General features: G+C 44.1%; 1 non-coding gene across 1 annotated transcript; it reads left to right on the top strand.

Annotated features, from left to right (window-relative positions):
• The first annotated feature begins 159 nt into the window (after positions 1 to 159).
• On the top strand, positions 160 to 270 carry TRNAL-CAA (transfer RNA leucine (anticodon CAA)). The gene is made up of 2 exons: positions 160 to 197; positions 225 to 270. It is a non-coding gene; the product is annotated as a tRNA-Leu (tRNA).
• The last annotated feature ends 21,676 nt before the right edge of the window (positions 271 to 21,946 follow it).

Below are 21,946 nucleotides of genomic sequence, written 5' to 3'. Positions count from 1 at the left end.
GGTATAATAGCGATGTACACGATAGGAGTGGCTCGGTTTTTGTGAAAAAGCAATCGCATAAGTGGAGAATAATAATAAACACTTATATTCTTGATCATTATCACGGGCGACATGACGAAATAGTGTTTAAGCAACAATAGTAGCATCAGAACTACAAGTGTCAGGATGGCCGAGTGGTCTAAGGCGCCAGACTCAAGGAATGAACTCCTTCCGCATACTGGGTGTTCTGGTCTCCGAATGGAGGCGTGGGTTCAAATCCCACTTCTGACACATCTTTTCTTTTTTGTCATTACTTGCAAAATTTATCTAGAATTAGCTTTACTATTTTCCCAAAATTATGATATCAGAAAATTTATTTTTTTCTACATTATTGTCTCAATAATGTACATAATTGGATATTATTATTATTATTACATTAATAATTGGACGCCTAATGCATTGGCTAGAAAACCACATAATAAAGTAGGTTGCTGAAAATCCTGTATAATAATAATAATAATAATATTGCAGGGGACCATCAGGTTATAAGTGTCTTGTTGTACAAGTGGGCTTTTTAAAGGTGGCACTAATAATACACGCTGCCAGTGACATCTCACCAAAAATAATGCATATTAAAGTGCTGTATCAATACTGTGGCACACATTATTTATTTTTGTAAAAAATAATACATCAATAATAATGTAATAACTGAAATAATGTTATAACTAATAACACAGCTCTGCATGTCCTCTGCGGGCCGATGATCATACCTGGGAACTCTTGGGGTAGTCGGAGCCTAAAAGTGACCAGGTTTACTAATGATTCTGCTTGTATCAGCTAAAAGTGTCAGGAACATAGTTCAATTAAAATCGATTGGAGTGCCCTCCATGCATTTCATTAAACTAACGCCAACGCTGCAGCTTACTAGCAGGGTGTGGGGCAAATGTGTGTGCGGGAATTCTGCAGCATCCCCCATGCTTTTGCAAGGTGGGCACTATGATAATCCTGGCTATAATGCATTAACCCAGGGCCGGCCTTAGGGGTGTGCGACCTGTGCGACCGCACAGGGCGCCATAGTACCAGGGGCGCCTGCCCGGGACTTAAATTAAAACATCGGGTTTTTTTGTTTGTTTGTTTTTAAACTTTATTTAACATTATTCATGTTAAATAAAGTAAAAAAAAAAAAACTTTAATCTAAGTGCCGGGCAGGGGCGCCGAATGGTTGCTCGTGAAGTTCTCAGCAACCGCTCGACGCCCCTCACTCTCCGTGACTCTGTCGCGGTGCCGGCATCTCATGTTGAGCGCCGGACTATTCCGGCGCCCAACATGAAATGCCGGCACCGCAGAAGAGCGAGAAGACGGATGCCTCACCGCAGGACTCCGGCAACAAGGTAAGTTAGGGAGGGTGTAGTTTGAAGGGGCAGAGGGGGGTGTAGTTTGGAGGGGGGTGTAGTTTGGAGGAGGGATGTATTTTGAAGGGGCAGAGGGGGGGGTGTAGTTTGAATGGGCAGTGGGGGGGTGTAGTTTGAAGGGGCAGAGGGGGGGTGTAGTTTGAAGGGGCAGAGGGGGGTGTAGTTTGAAGGGGCAGAGGGGGGATGTAGTTTGAAGGGGCAGAGGGGGGGATGTAGTTTGAAGGGGCAGAGGGGGGGATGTAGTTTGAATGGGCAGAGGGGGGGTGTAATTTGAAGGGGCAGGGGGGTGTAGTTTAAAGGGTCAGAGGGGGGTGTAGTTTGAAGGGGCAGAGTGGGTGTAGTTTGAAGGGGCAGAGGGGGGATAGTTTGAAGGGGCAGAGGGGAGGGGTAGTTTGAAGGGGAAGAGGGGAGGTGTAGTTTGAGGGGGGGTAGTTTGAAGGGGCAGAGGGGGGGTAGTGAAGGGGGGGGCACCAGAGGAGTAGTCCGCACAGGGCGCCACAACGCCTAAGGCCGGCTCTGGGGGTAGGGGAAGCCCACGGTGTCCAGGATCTCTTCTCCAAATGTCGTGGAATTTCAGGTCCAATCCCCCGAACGCTGTGATACAGTGTGCCAACTTCTTCCAGCCAGGGAGTGGGAAAACCACCCCCAGAGAATAAACAACTGCTGCTTATATTTAAAAATATAGATTTATTATGGGAATATGCCTTTAAAATAATTTTATTTAAATTAAAAAAAAAGTACTTTAAGATATATAAAATATAAATCTGTAAAAGTCAAACGATTAAGTGAAATAAAAGGTCTTTTCTCAACGCGTTTCGGCTTTAATGGCTTCCTCAGGAAAAAAGTAGTTGATCACTTCTTCCACTCTTTTTATGTGTTAATTCGTTGTATTTTCTTCCATATATGCTAGATGGCGGTGTAACATTGTTTCCCAGAACATGAGGACGTGTTGTACGCACATGTACACTAGGTGGCGCTGTTCTGTCATTCCACAATACGTGAGGACGTATTGGAGGCTGGATGTGCGCTTTATACTGGCGTCATTCTGTTTATACGCGTCCCCATAGAAACAGCTTCTCCTTCTCCGTAGGGCTGTCTCTTTTCTTGGTGTTGCATCGGGTCCTAGTCAGTGGCGTCTCCAGCTTTCATATTTAGGGGGGGCTCATGGGGGGCCAGGGACCAAAGTAGGGGGGCCAATTATAAAACGGTACATATATATATATATATATATATATATATATGCGTTAGACGTGCATTTTTAACTACATTATATGCACTTATCTCTTTGAAGTGATTGAAATATGATTTCAAAATAACAGCTGAACTGGCAGTTATTTTTCATTCTTTAATATTAGCTCCTGCTGCCAATATATAATATATATATATATATATATATATATATATACTGCTACCATATACTGCTACCAAAACCTTATTAATGTGTTGGGGGAGGTGCAATTAAACCTCCTCCCTATTAACCTAAGGTTTTGGTAGCAGTATAAACTGCTTTGTGTGCCCACTGTGTATTTTATTATTTTTTATTATTTATCATTTCATATTCACATGATTATAATGATCATTAATAAATCACAGCAAATTCATTTATAATTTTTTCATACACTTTTATCACGAACGAGTATTAAATCACACATGTACACATACTTCAGCATATTAGCATACAACATGCAGTACATTTAGGTCCATCTTTATTCATCAAGCATTAACTTTCATGACCATTAAGATATCAACAAACAAACACATTTCATAATAACTATTAACTCACTGATTATCATTTCATACTTACATGATTACAATTTTATTATGAACAAATATATATACAATTGGGATTCGCTGTGCAACCGAGCCTTTTAATCATCTTAACGGATATATTTTATTTGATCGATTAGAGTTCATTTTGATGACATACACTCAGAGTCCTACACGAAACTTTCAGAGTTATTTTTAGTTAAAATTATTTAGAGTTTTACATACATCCCGTGGTCCTTTTATTTATTTATTTATCTATTACCCGCAATACGGCGTGATACGATCCGCGATACGATCGGTATTCGCCTCCACTGATAAGATTTTCTCTTTTTGGTTCTCTTCTTGGTCTGTTCACTTTATCTCTCTTTATTTTATTTCGTCCCGGTCCTTCCGTTTCGTTCGCTCTTCCTAGTTGTTAATCGCGGCCGTCCTGAAACCAATAAGCGATTCATCCTCCACGCTTTTCTAATATATGAACAGCGATCACATTCTCGAGGCCGGTAAATTATATATCTGTTCTTATCTCCCGAGTGACGCATCCTGAGGATCTTCAAGCTTATAGGTGACGCGGCCTCTCATTTTTTCGTCGGCAAAACTTTAGTAACAAACGGGAGAACAACTACCTCCTTCAAAATAACAGACGAGACGCGATGACAACAAAAGGGAAAAGGTCAATACGCGATGACACATACGGAAACACACATAGAAACGGCTATAAAAGAGCAGACATACGAAACGGAAATACACACAGATTGCTGTTTTTTGATACTTACGGACATCTCCACCAATTGATTTTCCTGAAGAAGCCCAAGGGGCGAAACGCGTAGAAAGAAAGACTCAATTGGACTTCATTTTGATGGAATTTTAATCAAAATACCTGTATATGCACGTTGTGCATGAAAAAACTGTGAGTGCATTACTATTGGTATATTTATTTTACCTGAAGATACTGCACTATTTTAAGTTTGTTTTTTAGATCTTCATTTGAAGAATATTAAAGCCTTTTACAGTCTTTATTGATGGGTTGGATTTATCTCTTTCACTTGTGAGTGCAATATATCACCTAACCATCATATTTGAACATACCATCTACACTATATTGTGTTGGTTTTTTTTCCCTATATATGTACCTGCGCCCCATATATTTCTGGTTTGCTTGCATTTTCACACTTTGAGGAGAGTGTCGTTTGGGCAGCTGCGGTCCATATTAGGGAAGTATTATTATATTTAACTATTTATCATTAATCACACCTCACCTAAGTAGCACGTATTTTTGGTTTCTTCACGGTGTTATTCATATTTCGTTTGGTTTTACCCTACACTGAGTCTCGGCTAGTGACTGGGGAACCGGGGAAAGTGTTGTCCTGGGCTAAGGGAGCACAAGACAGCGGAGGTAGTCGGTCAGACTAGCCAGCTCCGTGACATTGGTGGCAAGCGGCGGGATTGCTTCTTAGTCTGAGGGACACTTACTTTCTACCGGGATTAACCGACAGGACGGCAGACTTCGGTCGCCTTGACGAGGACATGGATGTGGTATCAGAATTCCAGGGGCTGCTGCGGGTCATCCTCTCCTGCTACACCACTACTCTGCCTACAGAACAATACCAGAATCTGAGGCAACTGGTTCGACGGTCACTATGGCAGAGGGCTGTTATATGCCGGGGTCAGTGTCTTCCAAGCTCCGAACAAAAGATTAGAGACCAGCGGGAACTACGGATGTCATTCCTGGGACAGCAACCCCAGGTGCAATGGGTATCCGAATTGGACAAGCTGGTCCAACAGGAGGTAGAGCTGGAAAATCACTATAGGGCTCTGCAGTGGTATACAGAGCAAGCATATTGGGGAACTGTGAAAGAATGTTCTCCAGAGGGCTATGACTTTGGTGGCCCAGGATTATTATGGGATAGTCTTCAGGAGGATCCGGACTTCGGAAGTACAGGGGAGTGGCGCATTGAGGACATCCGGGATTTCAGGGAGTGGGACCTCCCAGATGCACTAGGACTTAAAGGTGATTTAGACTTTTTAATTACACAGGAGTGGGAACTGGAAAAGGCATATAAAAAACTGTTTGACCGTGTTCAACAGAATGCCCCAGTGTCCAGGGATTTTGTGGATGTGATTGAGTCGTCATCTGAGGATGTTGACTCAGGCGGGGTGGATGGGACTGCGGTCTCCACCCCTGACTCACAGGGATGCTGGGCAGCTAATCCAGATCCGATACCAGAGCTTTGTGACTTTACACCACAACCAGATCCAGAGATTGTGGATCTAATTGATTTTACATCTGAGGATGTTAACCCAAGAGGGGTGGATAACACTGCGGTCTCCACACCTGGGTCCTCAGAATGCTGGGCAGTCTGCCCAGATCCCTTAGCCCCAGCTGAAGAGCTGGCAACAGGGCAGAGAGCTGCTGGCTTCTGCCCAACACCTGCAATGGCTACAGGGATCCAGGGAGATGTGGCAGCCGGCCCTTCTCCCCAGCAGCAGCTCACATGTCCGGGAGCAGAGGAACCGGTCCTCCCTCCCCAGCGGCAGGCCGACCCAGGAATTCAGGGAGATACAGCGGCCGACCCGCCTCCCCAGCAGAAGCAGGGAGGTGGAATAGCCGGTCCATCTCCCCAGGGGCAGAACCTAATTCCGGGACAGGAGGAGCCTGACCTCCCTCCTCAACGGCAGCAGGAGCACCAGGGAGGGGATGCAGGAAGCATCACTCCCCAGCGGTACCCGGGAGATGGCGCAGCCGGCCCATCTCCCCAGCAGCAGGAGCAACAATTTTGGGAGGGCATTGATGGGCCAAATGAACTGACTGACTACGGAGTCAACCAGTTTGGGGTTTCCTCCTGTGTCAGTCCAATTCGGAGGGGGGAGAATTGTGACGGAACCCTCCATCACTGGGACCACTGGAGAGGCCTAACTGCCAGCCTCCTCCCTATTGACTATGGGCCCTGGGTTTGTAAAGACTTTTGTAGCTACCCCCAGCAGTATCATCTCATCACTGGCTGAGGGGATTATCTCCAGCAGACAGCCAGGATCTGCAACCAGGGAGTGACTGCCATTGTTTCAGTTTAATGTTGTATAAATCAGCCCCCCCCCCATTGTAATGTTAATCTCGTTACTGCCCCTGTTGTCTCTGGGAGGCAGATTAAGGGGGGCGGTTTGTGTCCCAATATCTTATTTTATGTAAATATGTGTTTTGATGGATATATCCAGCCCTGTGTGTCCAAAATAAATCAGTCTTCGTTTGGTTTTACCCTACACTGAGTCTCGGGTAGTGACTGGGGAACCGGGGAAAGTGTGTTGTCCCAGGCTAAGGGAGCACAAGACAGCGGAGGTAGTCGGTCGGACTAGCCAGCTCCGTGACAAATGCTATGTCCATGTTTAATGCTATATCCATGCTTAATGCTATGTCCATGTTTAATGCTATGTCATTGTGTAATGCGATTGTGTCCATTGTGTCCATGTTTAATGTTATCTTTATGTGTACTGCTATGTCCATGTGTATTACTATCTCTATGTGTAATGCTATGTCCATGTGTATTATCTCCATGTTTAATGCTACGTCCATGTGTAATGCTATGTACATTTTTAATGCTATGTCCATGTTTAATGCTCTGTCCATGTTTAATACTCTGCTCATGTGGAAGGCTATGTCCATGTTTAATGCTATGTCCGTGAGTAGGTCTACATCCATGTTTAATGCTATCTTCTTGTGAAATGCTATGTGCATGTTTAATGCTATGTCCATGTGTAATGCTATCTCCATGTGTAATGCTATGTCCATGTGTAACGATATGTCTATTTTTAATGCGATGTCCATGTGTAATGCTATGTCCATGTTTAATGCTATGTCCAAGTGTAATGCTATGTCATTGTTTAATGCCATGTCCATGTGTAAATCCATCTCCATGTTTAATGCTATGTCCATTTATATTGAACTGATGATGTTAAGGCAGTCTATTAAAGGGAAAGAGCTTGCGGTGGAGGCATAATCATCCACAGAAGCTTTGTGCTTCCGTGTTGTCAATTACGTTTTGCCTTTTCTTCTCTACAGGTATAAATACACAGTTAACCTCTTAGTGTCCAGAGGGAAGGACAATCTTTCAAGCCAGAGGTTTCCCCCCTTAGGGTGGTTTTTCCTCTCCTGTGTGCTGAAAGGTGACTCTTCGTGAGTCTCGAGGTAGCTGTCACCATGATCATTGCTTTCAGGACTAATTAATTGGACTATTAATTAATTTTGTAATTAATAATAAAAAAATGAAATGACCATCAGTTTCTGTTGTGTTTTTTTATACTATTAACTAAAAGTACCTGTAACCATATGTAATAACAAAAATGAATGGAGTTTATCCAGACCAATGGATCGGGCCCAACCAGTGTGTACGCTAAAGAGCTGCAGGGCTGGCTTCCTCACGGCCCTTTGCCAGGCATTTTATGCTTTATTAAAAAACACCAATGCACAGGTGTACAAAAAGGACAATGTATGAATTTAAAAGGTTACAAATTTGCATCAGCGCGTCTCATGTGTAGACGTCACTTACATCTTCACACACATCATAGTTAAACATTTAGAATGAGTAATGTTATACAAAATACTAAAACCCCATATTTTTCATATATATCTAAACCCTCACTAACATACCCCCAACAACAATTCAGGTGTCCAGATTGTATATGCATTTCGAGCATTTTAATTGGGCTTATAAAGTGTATATTGCTGTTTTGGAACTGTTGTTTTTTTTTACATTTAGTATGTTGGGTTTGTAACCGGAAATTTTAAACAAAGAAGCCATAAACACCACCCAATCTAGGATATGTCACTAGTGGCTTCAGGACACTTTCCAAGCAGACATTTGGCCACCAATCACTGCCGAAATTAGCTATAGAAATACTTTGTTGAACTTTTTTTCACCAATGCTTCTGTGTTTTTTAGAATTTTTTGGCACAGGTTAAGTGTTATGGCAGAGAAATCCAGTATATGTTTTTTAGATTATGGAAATACCCTACATGCATAGGTTTTTTTACATTATTTTTTTTTTGAATTTGCCTGGAACAAACTTTTTGATAGCTCCGTAGAGTTTTTATATAGGTCATGTGCCATCAAAATACCCTAAATTTTCATCTTGTTTAACTAAATTGCAGCAATCCTACGGTTTTTTGTTTTTTTTAATCTCAATTCAAATCTCCCTTTATTCAAGGTATGCGTTAAGACAAGTTATAGTGTGAATAATAAACATAACTAAAACAGAATCAAAACACTCCAGGATGTCATTGCAATCTTACTGTTAAAGCAAAAGCAGAACAATATATATATATTATTGAAAACATTTCCAATTCCGTATTTTTGTATGATACAGAGTCCTGGTAGAGAGGGACAGGAAGGGCAGTGGTACCTAAGGAGTCTGTCCTAATACCTTTTTTATAGCAGACTTTTTGTGCGTTTGGTGGGGGGATTGTACAAGGAAAATGCCATTTTTGTCTTTGGATCAGAGGATGTTTCTCAAAATCTTTAGCTGGAACTTTACAAAAGTGTAATTCTTTCCAGTTTCAAATTTATCTTAAAGCACCTATGTATTAAACACGGAAACTTGGGTCAGGTAGATCACAACTTTTGTATACCATGTTGTGGTTTTGCCTAACACTAGGTAGGGCTGTTGACTTTGATCAGAAAGGAATACCCCACTACGTTTTATTGTTATTGTGTCGGGGTGCTAGCTGGAAAGGTAGGGAGCGTAGAGCAGGGTAGCACCAGATGGAAAGAATAAGCCAAAAAACAAAGTCCGAGTGATAAATCCGGGTCAGGGCAGGCAGCGAAGGAGCAATAACGAGAAACAAGCCGAAGTCGAATACCAGGAGGTCAAACACAAAAAGGCAGGAGAAATGGGGAATCGCACAGAGCAGAACACAAGGCACTAGAAGCTCAATAACTAAGCTCAGACTGAAGGGTGAGCTTGGTTATTATAGTCTACAGGCCAGGTTCCTCCCACTGACTCACAGGTGTTACCACCTATACCCGAGAGCATAAGTATTCCCCACCATGGGGTTAATTAGGGGTTAATTAGTCTGCCTTGTACTACCGTGCGGCGGCCAGCAGAGGGCGCCTGAGATTGGGATCGTGCGGGAGCGCGCCTTGCTGTAATTGCCGTGCGCGGCCGCAACAGCGTGGGGGCGCGCCTCGCAGCAACTGCCGCCGGCGGCCGTGATGGCCGGATGATCCGCCGCGTGGTTGCCGGCACGGGAGGCACCGGAGGACGAGGACGTAGTCCGCCCCGCAACGGAGCACGGCGTCCAGCCAAAGACCCCGGTAAGGGGCATGATGAGGGGCTGGGGGCCTGACAGATCCCCCCCCTTAGACGCGACCTCCGGGCGCGACATGGTGCTGGACGGCCAGGATGGGCCCGATGGAAAGCTCGTAGTTTGGCAGGAGCGTGGATGTTGGACAAAGGTTCCCAGGATCGTTCCTCTGGACCATAGCCTTTCCAATGGATTAAGTATTCGAGGCGACCATAACGAATCCGGGAGTCAAGGATTTGAGCTACTTCGTATTCCTCAGCATGAGCAACTGGGACAGGAGAAGGAGTAGCGTGAGTTGATGCTTCCGAGCTTGGGAACCATTTCTTGAGGAGGGACACGTGAAAGGTAGGGTGTACACGCCAAGACGGAGGAAGGTCAAGGCGAACTGCCACTGGACCGATTAAGGAGGTGATGGAAAATGGTCCAACGTATTTGGGGTTCAGTTTCTTCGCAGGACCGGGTAATTTGAGGTTGGATGTAGAGAGCCAAACTTTGTCCCCGACTTGATAACAAGGAGCGGGTCTACGTCTGCGGTCAGCATATCGCTTGTATTCCTTTTGGGCTCGGGAGAGATGTGATTTGAGGGTGTTCAGTCCTTGGTGAATGAGGAGTATACGTTCAGCAACAGACGGAACGGTTTGAGAGGCAGGTAAGTCAGGATGCAACTTGAGTTCGTATCCATAGTTGGCTTTGAAGGGAGACATCCCAATGGATCGTTGATGGAGGCTGTTGTAGCAGAACTCAGCCAGAGGTAGCATTGGGGACCAGTCGTCTTGAACGGAGTTGATATAACAACGAAGATAGGTCTCCAGTATTTGGTTTGTCCTCTCAGTTTGACCATTGGTATGCGGATGGTATGCGGTGGATAAACGACGGTCGATACGTAGTCCATTACAGAAGGCGTTCCAGAAGCGAGATGTGAACTGGACCCCCCTATCGGAGAGAATAGAACGTGGAATCCCATGAAGACGAAAAATAGCGTTAATGAAGAGCTCAGCGGTAGTGGATGCCGTGGGTGTTCCGGATGTGGGGACAAAGTGGGCCATCTTGGTGAGCCGGTCGACTACCACCATGATGGTGTCACAATGGTGAGACAAGGGTAAGTCGACGATGAAGTCTACAGTCACATCGGACCAAGGTTGTTCAGGAATGGGTAAAGGTTGTAACAGTCCAGCAGGTTTTGTGGTATTCCCTTTAGAACGGGCACAGGTATCGCATGATTGTACATATCGCTGTACGTCTCGCCCCATGTTTGGCCACCAATAGGTGCGTTGGGCCAATTTTAAGGTGCTTTTGACGCCTCCATGCCCAGCTAAGGGGTGGTCATGTACAGAATGAAGGACAACGGTTCTAGCTTTGGTGGGCACAAAAAGGAGTTTGTCCTTATATAAGAGTCCATGTTCGCAACGCAGAGGAGGGAGACCAGTGGTTTGTTCGGGATCCCGACTGTTTTCACGGATTTGGTTGAGGATGGAGCCTTGCGTGGCTAAAAAATGACCAGGCTGAAGAATGGTGTGGGTAGGTGAGGGACCCTCTTCGACCGGATCATGGAGTCGGGAGAGAGCATCGGCCTTTTTATTTTGAGCCCCCGGGCGATAGGTGATGTGGAGTTGAAAACGAGTGAAGTATAGGGCCCACCGTGCTTGTCTGGGACACAAGCGGCGTGCCGACCGTAGATACTCCAGGTTGCGGTGATCGGTAAACACCGTGATAGGATGATCGGCCCCTTCCAGAAGATGTCGCCATTCCTGTAAAGCAAGTAAAATGGCTAGCAACTCCCGATATCCGACACCGTAGTTCCGTTCAGCAGGACTGAGACGTCTGGAGAAGAACGAAACTGGGTGGAGGAGGCTCTTCTCTCCGTGACGCTGTGAAAGCACGGCACCTACCGCTGTTTCCGAGGCATCAACCTCCAGGAAGTAGGCTTTGCGAGGATCTGGAAGGACGAGGATGGGTGCTTCAGTGAACCTCCTTTTCAACTCAGCGAAGGCCTGTTGGGCTTGTGGGGTCCATGCGAAGCGAGCATCCTTCTTGGTTAGGCATGTGACAGGTTGCATGATTCGGGAAAAGCCTTTGATGAAGCGCCGGTAGAAGTTGGCGAACCCTAGGAACCGTTGGACTGCCTTGACTGATGTTGGTACAGGCCATTGTAGTATGGTTGAAATTTTCCTGGGGTCCATCTCTATCCTCCCCGGCGTAATGATGTAGCCCAGAAATTCCACTTTAGTAGTTTCGAATACACACTTCTCCCACTTTGCATATAGTCGATGTTGTTGGAGACGTGTTAGAACTTGAATCACGTGTTGTCTGTGTTCCGCCAAGGTGGGTGAGTAGATCAGTATATCGTCTAAGTAGATGACCACGAACCTGTCGAGCATGTCCCTGAACACATCATTCAAAAAATGTTGAAAAGTAGCGGGTGCATTGCATAACCCGAATGGCATTACCCGATACTCAAAGTGGCCATATCGAGTCCGGAACGCTGTCTTCCATTCATCCCCTTTGCGGATACGTACGAGATTGTACGCCCCCAGTAGATCAAGTTTGGAGAAGATACGAGCCTCACGTAGCCGATCCATCAATTCAGGGATTAGAGGAAGAGGATATTTATTCTTTATCGTTATCTTGTTGATTTCTCTATAGTCCACGCAGGGTCTTAGACCTCCATCCTTCTTCCCAACAAAGAATATCCCGGCGCCGGCTGGGGATGTTGAAGGCCTGATAAAGCCCTTCTTTAAACTGTCATCCAGATAGTCCTTGAGCACCACCAGTTCAGGTTCTGATAGCGGAAAAATGCGACCGAACGGTATGGCCGCTCCGGGTTGCAAGTCTATAGGGCAGTCATAGGATCGATGTGGGGGTAAGTGCTCGGCCTCCTTTTTATCGAACACCTTGCGGAAAACCATGTAGGGAGCGGGGAGTTGAAGACTTGAGTTTTCTCCCGGGGTGACTCCATTGGTGAGAGCCAAAACGGGGTTAGACAGACACCGATGGCGACAATAGCGAGATGTAAACGAGATAGTACCGGTCGCCCATCGTATGAGAGGATCATGGAGGCGGAGCCACGGTAAACCCAGGATCAGAGGAAACAAAGGTGATTTGACTAAATTAAACTTTATTGTTTCACAGTGTTTGACACCAGATATCAACGAGATAGACACAGTCTCTTTGATGACAGGTCCCGATTGAATGTTGCTCCCGTCCACGAGTTGAATCGTCAGTGGATGGTGCTTGACTTGCGTGGGTATGCAGAGGGAGTCTGCCAAAGACAGGTCAATAAAGCATTCGCTGGCACCCGAGTCAATAATAGCGGTTAAAGCTATCTTCTTATCTCCCCACTGCAGGGAAACAGGGAGAGATAGGTGAGGAGCGTTATTTCCCAAAAGCGATGACGCAAAGTAAGTAGGAGGCTTACCTCGGGAGGCGAGTTCGGGGCAGTTGTGCACGATATGGCCCGCACCACCACAGTAGAGACACAAATTAGCTTGGCGTCTTCTATTCTTCTCAGCGGCGGAGAGAGGTCCTCGAATCATCCCGATTTGCATGGGTTCCTCGGCTGGAAGTTGTGGTGGATGGTCAGGAGTGCGAGTGGGCACTGGGGAACGCAAGAAAGGTGTGGAAGGAGTGGCACGTTCCAGTCGTCGTTCCCGAAGACGTCGGTCCATCTGGGTGACGAGGAAGATAACTTCTTCCAGGGTGCCGGGAACCCCTACCCGAGCTAGCTCATCCTTGAGTGTGTCAGACAGGCCTAGGCGGAATTGATGCAATAAAGCAGGTTCATTCCATGCCGTTTCAACTGCAACCCGCCGGAATTCTGCAGTATAGTCCTCAACAGGTCGACGTCCTTGCTTCAGGGCACGCAAAGTGGTTTCTGCTGAAGCCATTCTATGGGGATCGTCGTACAAAGCGTCCATAGCCCGACGAAAGGCTTGCCATGTGGCTAGAGCCGGGTGGTTTACATGTAGGAGGTGGTGTGCCCATGTCATAGGGCCGCCTGTCAACAAGGAGATAGCCGTACGGACTTGTACGAAATCAGTGGCGTACGTTCTTGGTTTGAGCGCGAAGAGGAGTTCACAGGCTGTGATAAAAGATTGATACCGTGTACGGTCCCCGTCAAATCGTTCGGGGAGCTTGACCTGTGGCTCTGGTGCAGCGGCTGCCCCCTCATCATGGAGACCCTGATAAGGAATCGGGGGAGGCAGTGGGACCCCCATAGGAGGGCCCGCTTGCAGTGCTTGGACTTGAGTCTGAAGCTGGTGTTGCTGATCCTGTACACCCTGAACAGTCTGTGTCAGTGTAACAAGTTGCTGGGTCAAAGCTTGAATGGCTTCAGCCACTCCTGCAGGCTCCATGGCTTAGTTATTCTGTCGGGGTGCTAGCTGGAAAGGTAGGGAGCGTAGAGCAGGGTAGCACCAGATGGAAAGAATAAGCCAAAAAACAAAGTCCGAGTGATAAATCCGGGTCAGGGCAGGCAGCGAAGGAGCAATAACGAGAAACAAGCCGAAGTCGAATACCAGGAGGTCAAACACAAAAAGGCAGGAGAAATGGGGAATCGCACAGAGCAGAACACAAGGCACTAGAAGCTCAATAACTAAGCTCAGACTGAAGGGTGAGCTTGGTTATTATAGTCTACAGGCCAGGTTCCTCCCACTGACTCACAGGTGTTACCACCTATACCCGAGAGCATAAGTATTCCCCACCATGGGGTTAATTAGGGGTTAATTAGTCTGCCTTGTACTACCGTGCGGCGGCCAGCAGAGGGCGCCTGAGATTGGGATCGTGCGGGAGCGCGCCTTGCTGTAATTGCCGTGCGCGGCCGCAACAGCGTGGGGGCGCGCCTCGCAGCAACTGCCGCCGGCGGCCGTGATGGCCGGATGATCCGCCGCGTGGTTGCCGGCACGGGAGGCACCGGAGGACGAGGACGTAGTCCGCCCCGCAACGGAGCACGGCGTCCAGCCAAAGACCCCGGTAAGGGGCATGATGAGGGGCTGGGGGCCTGACATATTGATAATGCACTGTGGTTTTGGGAACTGTGCATCACCCTTACCTCTGACATGTACCAGCACCAAACTTTCATTGTGTATGGAGGAGAGAACATACTCTACATGTCTTCACAGAGCACTTTTGTTTTGGGTACACCAATTGGTGGATGGAAGCTTTTTAGGCTGGGGTGTCATATATATATAAAAAAAATTAAACAACTCCAGGCTGGTATCGGAATTATCTACCTGGATACCAAAGGTACGTACATTTCTAATTTCCTATTTTTCCTTCTTGCTACATAACCCTGCACCCACTGATCTTTATACTTTTTTAACCTGGTCCATGCTATAAGCACATAAGCTTTCTAGACCTCAGAGGTCTTTTCGTCACCATTTCTTCTGTAGGAGAGACCTCTGATGTCCAAACAGACACCTTTCGATATAAATCATACAACTTATGCAGTTAAGTGTCCATTTTGCTTGTGGAGCTCTGTAAGAACAATACCAAGACTTTGCTACACTTTTAATTTTCTTTCAAATATTTTAAATACACGATAGATACTTAACATAGACACAACTGTACAATGGAACTGACAACACGTTGATATTGTTTTAAAGATACAACACCTGGCTTCTTCAAAATATACATAAATAAAAATTCATTAATTCAATCTGAATCCTGTTATGAGCGATGTATTCCTGGTTTTCATCACAGATCTTCAATTTTATCTGGCAAGTAGGTCCAATACAAAAGCCCGACAAATGGAGATATTATTATATTGTGGAGCCTTGAACAAGTTTTCTAGTGTGAACTCTTATTTCAACTCTTTCTTATTCATTTATTGAATATCAATGCACTTATTTCACTTTTTTCAATTGTTTTTTTTCTCTCTAATGATATAATTCATTATGTTTAAACAGTTTGGTGGTTTCATGGGAACGTGAAAGTGGCCATACCAAGTCAGGACTCTAGGAATGATTCTTAGAATCATGTTGATGCATTGTCATCTTTAAAGAGTTTCTTCTGAATCAATGTCATCGGGAAGGTTCATACAGGTTATCAGAGAAATATAGAGAACATCTCTGGATAGCTTCACCCTACTGATGGGAATCTCCGAGCGTGGTTTCTCCTTCTCTGTAATATAAGTTACATGCACCGAAGTGCAGTTGTGGAGATGTTGCCATGTGTGTTCTGATTCACGTTGACACTTGAGACTCCTGTTTCTTCTGCGTACTCTTTGTAAGAGGAGTCACAGCCACCCCAACTCCTGTGCGAAGGACAAAGAACCATTTAAACAGGTAATATTCACAGAAAATGTTCCATCTGAAGGAGAGACCCGTGACTTTCTGAAAACCTTTGTAACTTTACATCGTTTTGTATCTTGGTCCAATAAAGTATCAACTTTGACGTAATACCCTACTATCACCCTTTCAACTGTTGAGCTGAGTAAAAACAATCTCAATGCTCGCTTGACAGCCTTATCACACCAACATCAGCACTCACTAAATAAGACTGCAAAGTAAAATCTAGATCTAGGCTTTCCTGTGTATTTGACATCACAGCAGGCACAGACCTCCCTAATACCCCTTTGGCCAACCTGTGTGACCTCTGGAGACGTTATTATGTGAAGTCATGTCCTGGTACTCCAAGATTACGCTCAGTACAAGGATGAGGAGGTAGGTTATGTGTCCCTCCCAACAGGGCTGGCCTTAGGGGTGTGCGACCTGTGCCGCCGCACAGGGCGCCATGGCAACAGGGGCGCCTGCCCGGGACTTAAATTAAAACATCAGGGGTTTTTTTTGTTTTCTTTTGTTTTAACTTTATTTAACATCCTCCATGTTAAATAAAGTTTTTTTTACTTTATTTTACATGGAGGATGTTAAATAAAGTTAAAACAACAAAAAAAACCCAATGTTTTAATTTAAGTCCCAGGCAGGGGTGCAGAGCAGTCGCTCGTGAACTTTTCAGCAACCGCTCGGCGCCCCTCACTCTCCGTGGCGGTGCCGGCAGCTTCTCTGTGAAGCGTGCACCGCAGCAGAGCGGGAAGACGGACGCCTCCCGCTCTCACCGCAGGACTCAACAAGGTAAGGAAGGATAATGAGAAGTAGGGAGAGGGGCGGGGGGAAGGCAGTAAGATGGGGCAGAGGGGGGGGAAGGCAGTAAGATGGGGCAGAGGGGGGGAAGGCAGTGAGAAGGGGCAGAGGTGGTAGATAGTGAGAAGCGGCAGAGGGGGGAAGGCAGTGAGAAGGGGCAGATGTGATAGATAGTGATAAAGGGGAGAGGGTATAGATAGTGAGAAAGGTGAGATTTGTGACAAGATTTTTTTTCCTTTCTTTTTTTGGGATGGGGGGGCGCCAAAGGAGTAGTCCGCACAGGGCGCCAGAACACCTAAGGCCGGCTTTGCATTAACCCCTACTTTAGTAAGGGTGTTTTGTGCCCAAAAACCTTTTTTTAGCATGTTTACACTCTTTAACTATGATTCTTCTTATTTATGTTATGGGCTCCCACACAATTATATTTTGTTTTGTCAAGGACAGATAGAGCTTTCTTTTCATACAGTTTTTAGATGTATAGTCCATGAATACATACATAAATATATATAATAAGGCAACATATATGTTTCTTTTCTGGTTTATCAGAAAGTATTTTTTACATTCGGAACCCCTTAACCCCTTCATGACAATTGACGTGCCTGGCGCATCATGACTTTAAAGGGGATTTAAGAGAGCTTAGGAGGTGACACCAGTGGCGTCGGCAGGGGGGGTCAGAGGGGGCCATGGCCCCCCCTACATCATGCTGTGCCCCCCCGTGTGCCCCCCCAATTGAAACGCCGTCTTTTTTTTTTTTAATAGACGCGGAGGAGATAAAGAGGCGCTGAGCGGTCGCTGAGGAATAAGTTTTCAGAAACCGTTCGGCGCCTCTCACTCTTCTCCGCGAGGCCTCTGCCTTGGTCGCAGTGCCAGCATTTCAAGTTGAGCGCCGGTATATGAGGTCATATCCGGCGCTCAACAGTGAAGCCGCGCACACACAGGATTGATTGGGAGGGAGAGGGGGGTAGATAGGATTGATTGGGAGGGAGAGGGGGTAGATAGGATTGATTGGGAGGGAGAGGGGATAGATAGGATTGATTGGGAGGGAGAGGGGGTAGATAGGATTGATTGGGAGGGAGAGGGGGTAGATAGGATTGATTGGGAGGGAGAGGGGGTAGATAGGATAGATTGTGAGGGAGAGGGGATAGATAGGATTGATTGGGATGAAGAGGGGGTAGATTGGGAGGGAGAGGGGGTATATAGGATAGATTGGGAGGGAGAGGGGGTAGATAGGATAGGGAGAGGGGTTAGATAGGGTAGATAGGGAGAAAGGAGGGTGGCAAGAATATTGAAATAAAGAGTCAGAATGAGAGAGAGAATGGATTAATGAATATGTGTAAATAATAATAATAATGTGTGAAAGAATAAATGATTGTGTGAATTAGTGAGTGACTGTAAAAGTGTTTGTGAATCATAGGTGTATTATTGATTTGTCAAAAAAGCAAAGATGGTATAAGCAGGGTGTTTATGCAATGGGGACTAAGATGGCACAGATAGTGTGTTTATGGGACACACATGGCGGACGTTCAGCTGTTTGGGGACAAAGTTGACTCATGCTGGGGCTGTTTGGCGACAAAGATGGCACGTCCTATGTATGTGTAATTTGGGTGCTGGTCAGGTTCTATGTGGGCAGTGTGGAGGCCAGGGTTGGCTTTGGGGGTGTGTGACCAGTGATCTATGCCTGTAATTTAAGGGGTTTATATGTAATTTCCAATTGATATATACCTGCAAAGCTGGGTTATGTGTTATTCTGTTGATCTGTATCGGCTATATTTCCATACATTATTTATTTTTACCTGCAAATATAGGATTTGTATGTCTTATTCAGTTGATCAATACCTGGAGTGCTGTTTCCATGTGTTGTTTATTTGATCTATACCTTCAGTGCTGAGTGTACATGTGATTTCCAGTTGATATATACCTGCAATGCTGGGTTTGTGTGTTCTGTTGGTTTATACCTGCAATGCTATGTTTCCATACATTATTTATGTATACCTGCAAATACAAGTTTTTTTATCTCATTCAGTTGCATGTGCTGTTTCCATGTGTTGTTTATTTGATCTATACCTGAACTACAGGGTGTAAGTAAAAGAGCGGTATGGTTTAGTGAATGAGGGGACAAAGGGACTCTGGGGATGATTACAGGGGAGAGGACCTCTCAATGTCACGGTGCAGGACTGACTCTCACGGTCTTCCTCTGATCTGCAGTCAGTGTGGCAAATTTTTTTTTTTTGGTATGGTAGCGGAGGGAGTGATTGCATGCAAGGGAGCGTTGAGCGGAGCCCAAGGAAATGCTTGGGTAGGGTCCAATTTTTTCACTACAAAATATATTGGCAGCAGGTTCTAATATTCATATATATATTGGCAGCAGGGGCAAATATTTATATATGTTTTGGCAGCAGGGTCTAATATTTATTTATATATTGGCGGCAGGGTCTAATATTTATTTATATATTGACAGCAGTGTTTTTAATATTTATATATATTGGCAGCAACGTCTAATATTAATATATATTGGCTGCAGGGGCTAATATTAATATATATAGGAAGCAGGGCCTAATACTATATATATATATATATCGGCAGCAGGGTCTAATATTAATATATATTGACAGCAAGGGCTAATATATATTGGCAGCAGGAGCTAATATTAACATATATTGGCAGCAGGGGCTAATATTAATATTTATTGGCAGCAGGGTCTAGTATTTATATTCATATTGGCAGCAGGGTCTATTATTTATATATATATATATCGGCAGCAGGGGCTAATATTAATATATATTGGCTGCAGGGGCTAATTATATATATTGGCTGCAGGGACTAATAATATATATTGGCAGTGGGGGCTAATATTAATATATATTGGCAGCAGGGTCAAATATTAATATATATCGGCAGCAGGGTATAATATAAGTATATATCCGCAGCAGGGGCTAATATATATCGGAAGCAGGGTGTTATATTTCTATATATCGGCAGCAGGGTCTAATATTTATATATATTGTCAGCAGGGGCTAATATTAAAGAATGAAAAATAACTGCCAGTTTAGCTGTTATTTTGAAATCATATTTCAATCACGGTCTTTACTTCAAAGAGATAAGTGCATATTATGTAGTTAAAAATACACGTCTAACGTGTGTATGTATGTATATATATATATATATATATATATATATATATATACCGTATTTGCTCGATTATAAGACAAGGTTTTTTTCAGAGCAAATGCTCTGATAGATACCCCTCGTCTTATAATCGAGGTCGTCTACTAATCAGACCTCAAAATGTCTGCTGGGGCCAGGCTGCTTACCGGTGCTTTGGTCGCGAGCAGCAGGAGAACAGGAAGCTTGAAGAGTGTCACATAACTCTGCCTCCCCCCTCCTTCCTCTGGAGGAATAAAAAAATATATATTTTTCTCAATCATAGCTTTTATTAAATATGAAAATATTGTTTACATGAATTAATATTTACTAGTAAAACTTTTTTTCCTATAGGGTCGTCTTATATTCAGGCTTTTTGTTTTTTTTCCTAAATTAATATTTAGATTTTGGGGGGTCGTCTTATAATCAGGGTCATCTTATAATCGAGCAAATACGGTATATATATATATATATATATATATATAGTGTATATGTACCGTTTTATAATTGGCCCCCCTACTTTGGTCCCTGGCCCCCCATGTGCCCCCCCTAAATATGAAAGCTGGAGACGCCACTGGGTGACACCAAAAACACACCCCAGGACAGTGTCACAAGCGCCACCGAAAGAGATTTTGCTTCTCGCAATATGGCAGTGTCCTTTCAAAATCCCAACAAGTTTGAGTTTCTATGCTCCCTCTGCAGGTTGAATACAGGTACTGCATTTAATCATGCAAGTCAAATTGTGATTAGTAAAATAAATTAAAAACAAATAAGAAAAAATATGGTAACATGAAAAAAGATGATGTCACCGTCAGGGGAATCATCCAGTTCCAACAAAGCGTAAAAAAAAAGTCTGAATATATATATAAGAGCAAGTCCAAAAAATTTGCGCTATATCGTCACAAAACTTCTTGCACGGAAAAACTTAAAATACTGACATTTTAAATGGCAATGAGGTGTCAAGTTTTAAAAAATGTACGATTTAATGGGGTAAATCGAATTGGCTGGGTTCAAAGTTGTCCACAAAAATAGGACATGGGGACAGATTGGCTAAATGTGAAAATTCAAAATAATGCACACCTCTCAAAGGTGCTCTTTTACCTCTCAAATAACCAAAAAAACAATGCCTGGGAGGTATCACTGTACTCGAGAGATGTTGCTGAACACATATTGGAGTGTTGTTTGCCGGTAAAAAAAAAACAGTAGCTGTAAATTTATACTGACAAACTTTGACAAAGGTTGGTGGTAAAATGTGTGCATGGAATAAGTTAAAGTACCAGCATTTGAAATACCATGGGGTGTCTAGTTTTAAAAAACACATATTGGGGTGTTGTTTGACAGTGACATATATCAGGAGCTGTAAATTCATACCTGAAATAAAATGTGTGTGAAAAAAAATATTTCCACAAAGTTTGACAAAGGCTGGTGGTAGAATTAGTGCATGGAAAGAGTTAAAATACTAGCATTTGAAATACCTTGGGGTGTCTAGTTTTCAAACATATATGGTTTGATGGGGTAAATTTAATGACTTGTACTTATTGCCCTATTAAACATTAGGTATTTCTAAACGCAGGTCAAATAGTAAAATCTATTTAGCAGGTTTTTTTTTCATTAGTTTTTGTAGATGAGTAAAGGCTTTTTTAAGTAAAAGTCCTTTTTTCCACAATTTTTTACCATATTTTATACTTTTTTTTTATAGTTATTCTATGATACGATCAACATAATGGTATCTAAAGAAAGCCCTTCTTGTCCTGACAAAAAAAAACCAATGTGTAACTTGTGTGGGTACAGTAAATGAGAAAGAAGTAAATTATTGCTAAAAGAGCACCGCAGAAATGTTAAAACAGCCATTGTCATGAGTGGCTTAAGGACCAAATGAGTTGATCGCTTTCTTCTCTCAAAAATACTTGCAGGGGCCCCATGTGATCCCTCTCAGGAATTCACCATAGTCAATATAGAAGCTGTCTGCTTAAAAAGAGCTTAGAAAGCAATCAACGATCGCCACTTAAGCTCAGTTGGTGTTGCTGAAATGCCTCGATATCAAGGCATTCAGCTCCTCAGATCAATCACAAGCGCCATAGTGAGAAGCATCCTGTCTCTTACATGATGACAGTACCTAGTAAAAGTAAAAAGAGTTTCCAGGGGGTCTGTCCGAGTACTACAGGTACTGCAGCCAACCAGGCAGGTCAATGGAGCCCAGCTTACTAATCATTTTGTGATCAATAAAATGTAATAAAATAAAAAATAAAAAAACAGTGATGTCAATATGACACCATAAGG

This window comes from Spea bombifrons, chromosome 8 (genome assembly GCF_027358695.1).
Source record: "Spea bombifrons isolate aSpeBom1 chromosome 8, aSpeBom1.2.pri, whole genome shotgun sequence".
Taxonomy (NCBI): domain Eukaryota; kingdom Metazoa; phylum Chordata; class Amphibia; order Anura; family Pelobatidae; genus Spea; species Spea bombifrons.
This window is presented reverse-complemented; position numbering and strand designations above follow the sequence as displayed.